The sequence below is a fragment of the Triticum dicoccoides genome, chromosome 6A (assembly GCF_002162155.2).
Source record: "Triticum dicoccoides isolate Atlit2015 ecotype Zavitan chromosome 6A, WEW_v2.0, whole genome shotgun sequence".
NCBI lineage: Eukaryota > Viridiplantae > Streptophyta > Magnoliopsida > Poales > Poaceae > Triticum > Triticum dicoccoides.
The window spans coordinates 88,579,183-88,586,199 of record NC_041390.1 but is presented as its reverse complement, the minus strand read 5'-3'; positions in this window follow the sequence as shown (position 1 = coordinate 88,586,199).

Here is a 7,017-nt window from a genome sequence, read left to right as displayed (position 1 = left end):
TCATCCCATCGATCGGCTTCAGTTAGCAGCAGTAGCCAAGGAATCGCTCGATCGGGTTCAGTTAACAGCCATCGATCGATCGCTCGGGTTCAGTAACGCGTAGCCTGCAGTGCAATCGCTCGGGTTCAGTTAGAGCCCAACGCCTTGCTCGGGTTCAGTTAGAGCCAACGCCTCGCACACACGCGCGTATGTGTACGAGAGAAACGCGCATCGCTCGGCCCACGACCTCCCACCGTAACCGGGAACTCCCCGAAATTTTTCTCCCCCTCGCTTCTACCACGGTTTTTTCCGTCATGGACGGCCCAAAGAATGTCATGCAGCTGCGTCTCCGGCCCGCCCAGGACGAAAAGCCCATTTTCTGTCATGATTTTTTGTCATAGAATTAGGAGCCCACCACATCTATGATGATATCGGGTTTTGTCACAATTATCGTCATAGAAGTGTCATATGTATGACAGAAAAAAAATTCGTTCGGCCCAAAATGTCACGGATGTGTGTTTTTTTGTAGTGTTACCTCACTTGCGACATTGCTTTCAATGCGGTTATGCCTCTAAGTCGTGCTTCGACACGTGGGAGATATAGCCGCATCGAGGGCGTTACATTAGTAGAACTTCGTGACGAACTGTAATATGCAAGGGATAACGGAAACGATTCCCAAGCTCTTCGTGATGCTGAAATCGACAAAGGTAGAAATCAAGAAAAGCATCAAGTGTTGATGGTAAACAAAACCACTAGTTTCAAGTAAAGGGACAAAGGGAAGAAAGGGGAACTTCAAGAAGAACAGCAAGCAAGTTGCTGCTCAAGTGAAAAAACCCAAGTCTGGACCTAAGCCTAAAACTGAGTGCTTCTACTGCAAAGGGACTGGTCACTGGAAGCGGAACTACCCCAAGTAATTGGCGGATAAGAAGGATGGCAAAGTGAACATAGCTATATTTGATATACATGTTATTGATGTGTACTTTACTAGTGTTTATAGCAACCCCTCAGTATTTGATACTAGTTCAGTTGCTAAGAATAGTAACTCGAAACTAGAGTTGCAGAATGAACAGAGACTAGTTAAGGGTGAAGTGACGATGTGTATTGGAAATGGTTCCAAGATTGATATGATCATCATCGCACACTCCCTATACTTTCGGGATTAGTGTTAAACCTAAAATAAATGTTATTTAGTGTTTGCATTGAGCATGAATATGATTGGATCATGTTTATTGCAATACGGTTATTCATGTAAGTTAGAGAATAATTGTTGTTCTGTTTACATGAATAAAACCTTCTATGGTCATACACCCAATGAAAATGGTTTGTTGGATCTCGATCATGGTGATACACATTTTCATAATATTGAAGTCAAAAGATGCAAAGTTAATAATGATAGTGCAACTTATTTGTGGCACTGCCGTTTAGGTTATATTGGTGTAAAGCGCATGAAGAAAATCCATGATGATGGGCTTTTGGAATCACTTGATTATGAATCAGTTGATGCTTGCGAACCATGCCTCATGGGCAAGATGACAGACTCCGTTCTCCAGAACAATGGAGCGAGCAACAGATTTGTTGGAAAACATACATACTAATGTATGTGGTCTGATGAATATTGAGGCTCGCGGCGGGTATCATTATTTTCTGATCTTCACAGATGATTTGAGCAGATATGAGTATATCTACTTGATGAAACACAAGCCTGAAACATTTGAAAAGTTCAAAGAATTTCAGAGTGAAGTGGAGAATCATCGTAACAAAAATAAAAGTTTCTACGATATGATCGCAGAAGTAAAATATTTGAGTTACGAGTTTGGCCTTCAGTTAAAACAATGTGAAATAGTTTCACTACTCACGCCACCTGGAACAGCATAGTGCAATGGTGTGTCCGAACGTCGTAACCGTACTTTATTAGATATGGTGCGATCTATGATGTCTCTTACCAATTTACCACTATCGTTTTGGGGTTATGCACTAGAGATAGCTACATTCACATTAAATAGGGCACCATCTAAATCCGTTGAGACGACACCGTATGAACTATGATTTGGCAAGAAACCTAAGCTGTCATTTCTTAAAGTTTGAGGTTGCAATGCTTATGTGAAAAAGTTTCAACCTGATAAGCTCAAACCCAAATCGGAGAAGTGCATCTTCATAGGATACCCAAAAGAAAATGTTGGGTACACCTTCTATCACAGATCCGAAGGCAAGATATTCATTGCTAAGAATGGATCCTTTCTAGAGAAGGAGTTTCTCTCGAAAGAAGTGAGTGGGAGGAAAGTAGAACTTGATGAGGTAACTGTACCTGCTCCCTTATTGGAAAGTAGTTCATCACAGAAATCTGTTCCTGTGACTACTACACCAATTAGTGAGGAAGCTAATGATGATGATCATGTAACTTCAGATCAAGTTACTACCGAACCTCGTAGGTAAACCAGAGTGAGATCCGTACCAGAGTGGTACGGTAATCCTGTTCTGGAGGTCAAGTTACTTGACCATGATGAACCTACGAACTATGAGGAAGCGATGATGAGCCCAGATTCCGCGAAATGGCTTGAGGCCATGAAATCTGAGATGAGATCCATGTATAAGAACAAAGTATGGACTTTGATTCACTTGCCCAAAGATCGGCGAGCCATTGAGATTAAATGGATCTTCAAGAGGAAGACGGACGCTGATAGTAGTGTTACTATCTACAAAGCTAGAATTCTCGCAAAAGGTTTTCGACAAGTTCAAGGTGTTGACTACGATGAGAGTTTCTCACTCGTATATATGCTTAAGTCTGTCCGAATCATGTTAGCAATTGCCACATTTTATGAAATCTGGCAAATGGATACACAAAACTACATTCCTTAATGGATTTATTAAAGAAGAGTTGTATATGATGCAACAAGAAAGTTTTGTCAATCCTAAAGGTGCTAACAAAATATGCAAGCTCCAGCGATCCATCTATGGACTGGTGCAAGCATCTTGGAGTTGGAATATACGCTTTGATAAGTTGATCAAAGCATATAGTTTTATACAGACTTGCAGTGAAGCCTGTATTTACAAGGAAGTGAGTGGGAGCACTACATCATTTCTGATAAGTATATGTGAATGACATATTGTTGATCGGAGATAATGTAGAATTATTCTGCAAAGCATAAAGGAGTGTTTGAAAGGAGTTTTTCAAATAAAGACCTCGGTGAAGCTGCTTACATATTGAGCATCAAGATCTATAGAGATAGATCAAGACGCTTGATAAGTTTTTCAATGAGTACATACCTTGACAAGATTTTGAAGTAGTTCAAAATGGAACAGTCAAAGAAAGAGTTCTTGCCTGTGTTACAAGGTATGAAACTGAGTAAGACTCAAAGCCCGACCATGGCAGAAGATAGAAAGAGAATGAAAGTCATTCCCTATGCCTTGGCCATAGGTTCTATAAAATATGCCATGCTGTGTACCAGATCTATTGTATACCCTACACTGTTTTTGGCAAGGGAGTACAATAGTGATCTAGGAGTAGATCACTAGATAGCGGTCAAAATTATCCTTAGTGGAATAAGGATATGTATCTCGATTATGGAGGTGATAAAAAAGGTTCGTCATAAAGGGTTACATCGATGCAAATTTTGACACTGATCCAGATGACTCTAAATCTCAATCTGGATACATATTGAAAGTGGGAGCAATTAGCTAGAGTAGCTCCGTGCAGAGCATTGTTGACATAGAAATTTGCAAAATACTTACGGATCTGAATGTGGCAGGCCCGTTGACTAAAATCCTCTCACAAGCAAAGCATGATCACACCTTAGTACTCTTTGGGTGTTAATCACATAGCGATGTGAACTAGATTATTGGCTCTAGTAAACCCTTTGGGTGTTGGGCACATGTCGATGTGAACTATGGGTGTTAATCACATGGTGATGTGAACTATTGGTATTAAATCACATGGCGATGTGAACTAGATTATTGACTCTAGTGCAAGTGGGAGACTGAAGGAAATATGCCCTAGAGGCAATAATAAAAGTTATTATTTATTTCCTTATATCATGATAAATGTTTATTATTCATGCTAGAATTGTATTAACCGGAAACATAATACATGTGTGAATACATAGACAAACAGAGTGTCACTAGTATGTCTCTGCTTGACTAGCTTGTTGATCAAAGATGGTTATGTTTCCTAACCATAGACATGAGTTGTCATTTTATTAACTGGATCACATCATTAGGAGAATGATGTGATTGACTTGACCCATTCCGTTAGCTTAGCACTTGATTGTTTAGTTTGTTGCTATTGCTTTCTTCATGACTTATACATGTTCCTATGACTATGAGATTATGCAACTCCCGTTTATCGGAGGAACAATTTGTGTGCCACCAAACGTCACAATGTAACTGGGTGATTATAAAGGTGTTCTACAGGTGTCTCCGAAGGTACTTGTTGGGTTGGCGTATTTCGAGATTAGGATTTGTCACTCCGATTGTCGGAGAGGTATCTCTGGGCCCACTCGGTAATGCACATCAGTATAAGCCTTGCAAGCATTGCAACTAATGAGTTAGTTGCGGGATGATGTATTACGACACGAGTAAAGAGACTTGCCGATAACGAGATTGAACTAGGTATTGAGATACCGACGATCGAATCTCGGGCAAGTAACATACCGATGACAAAGGGAACAACGTATGTTGTTATGCGGTTTGACCGATAAAGATCTTCGTAGAATATGTAGGAGCCAATATGAGCATCCAGGTTCCGCTATTGGTTATTAACCGGAGACGTTTCTCGGTCATGTCTACATAGTTCTCGAACCCGTAGGGTCCTCACGCTTAAAGTTCGATGACGATTATATTATGAGTTTATGTGTTTTGATGTACTAAAGGTAGTTCGGAGTCCCGGATGAGATCGGGGACATGACGAGGAGTCTCTAAATGGTCGAGACGTAAAGATCGATATATTGGATGACTATATTCGGACATCGGAAAGGTTCCGAGTGATTCGGGTATTTATCGGAGTACCGGGGAGTTACGGGAATTCGCCGGGGAGTGTATGGGCCTTATTGGGCTTTAGGGGAAAGAGAGAGAGGCAAGCCGCGCGCCCCCCAAGGCCTAGTCCGAATTGGACTAGGGGGAAGGGCTGCGCCCCTTCCTTCCTTTTCTTCTCTTTTCCCTTTCCTTCTCTCCTACTCCTACTACTTGGAAGGGCTCCTAGTTCTACTAGGAAAGGGGGAATCCTACTCCCCTCTCGTTGTTATACATCACCATGATCTTGCGTGTGCATAGGAATTTTTTTGAAATTACTATGTTCCCCAACACTAGATTGCAAGCATCGGAGCGAAGATCTAGGCGGCGACAGCCGGCGTCGATCACCGGCCTCATCACCTCACCCACAGGCGTTCGTCAATGGCGGTAAGCCCTTTGTCCCCGATGGAATCGTTTTATCAATGACGGCATTCTATGCATCACGCACTAGGCATCCAATCTACCTCTTGGGCATTGACTTGGCACTCAATTTAGGCATACTTGATTAGGGATTTGAGCGGTTTGAACAGGATTGAGTGAGATTTTCACTAGAGGGCTAAATTGAGCTTACATTCATTGATCCATCCCAACAAGCACTGCATCCTAGCCGCGATGAGCCTGGAGGCGCTTGGAGCGGTGACATCCTTGAGGCTTGTAATTGCGACCTCCAAGGGTAGTGTATGGTCACCTGGCTCACGCGCCCTAACCACCATCTCCACCTCTTCTGCATTGCCAGCGTCATGAAGCTCGACTGGTTCACCATTGGTAGCATACATCATCTCCTCCTCCTCCTCCCCGTCCACCAGAATGATGGTGGTTGGCGCCACCGCAAAGGCCGATTAGTCATGAGGGCCTGTACTTGGCCATCTGGCTCTCTAACATAGATCGACCAACTCATCCTCATCCATCGCCCACTGCAATATGTCCGTTGACACAGCATCTTGATACATCCCAAACGTATATATAATTTTTTATTGTCTCATGCTATTATCATACCACTTTTAGATAGTTTTTATAGCAATTTATATTATTTTTTTGGGCTAACCTATTAATGTAGTGTCCATAGTTAGTTGTTGTTTTCTGCACACTTTTTTATTGTACAGAAAAATGATATCTCCGGACATAAAAATACCACGAGGACTTTTGATGGTTTTTTCGAAAGGTGAAGGTTCCAGAAAGCACTGGAAGGAGCGGGGAGGCCACCCAGGGCCCAAGACGGCCACCCCACGCGGTCAGGAGAGGCGCGTGGTGGGCCCGTCTAGCGCCCCTCTGCACCGTCTTTCAGTCATCTTTTGCCTATAAATCCCATTATTCCGGAAACACCTGACACCATTTTTTGTGACTTTTCCACCTGCAAATTCCTATTCCAGGGAGACCCAATTTGGAGGTCTTTTCCGGCGTGCTACCGGAGGGGAAATCCATCACCGAATCTATCTTCATCAACCTTGATGCCACCATGTCCATGTGTGAGTAGTTTCCTTACGATCTTGGATCCATAGCAGTAGCTAGATGGCATCCTCTCTCCCTTGTGATTCAATACAAAGTTCCTGTGAGCCGCCTCACATGATTGAGATCGATATGATGTAATCGGTGTTGTGTTTGTTGGGATATGATCAATTCTCGCTTACGATCAGACTGTTCATGAATTTTATTGAATCTCATATTTTTTTTATGCATAACTAAGTAGTCATATATGCTTTCTGATCTATGTGTTGTTCTTTGGCCAAGTTTAATGCGTAGATCTTCAGTGGAACTTGTGTATGGTAGTGGGTTCAATCTTGCGGTGTTATATATCCTAGAGACAATAAGGGACAAGACACACATTGTATTGTTGGTACCAAGGATAAAATGATTTTTTTTTCTTTATCACACTTGGATGATAGCTTTAGGGCATCTCGAATGCCAACCCGCAAACCGCCTACATCCGTCCGAACCGTGATGTCTGAACCGCGAAAGTCATCCAACGCGATCTTGTATCGATTCGCGGCGCGGTCCGGGCATACTTCCTCCCGCAAACCGGAGACAACCGTGGGG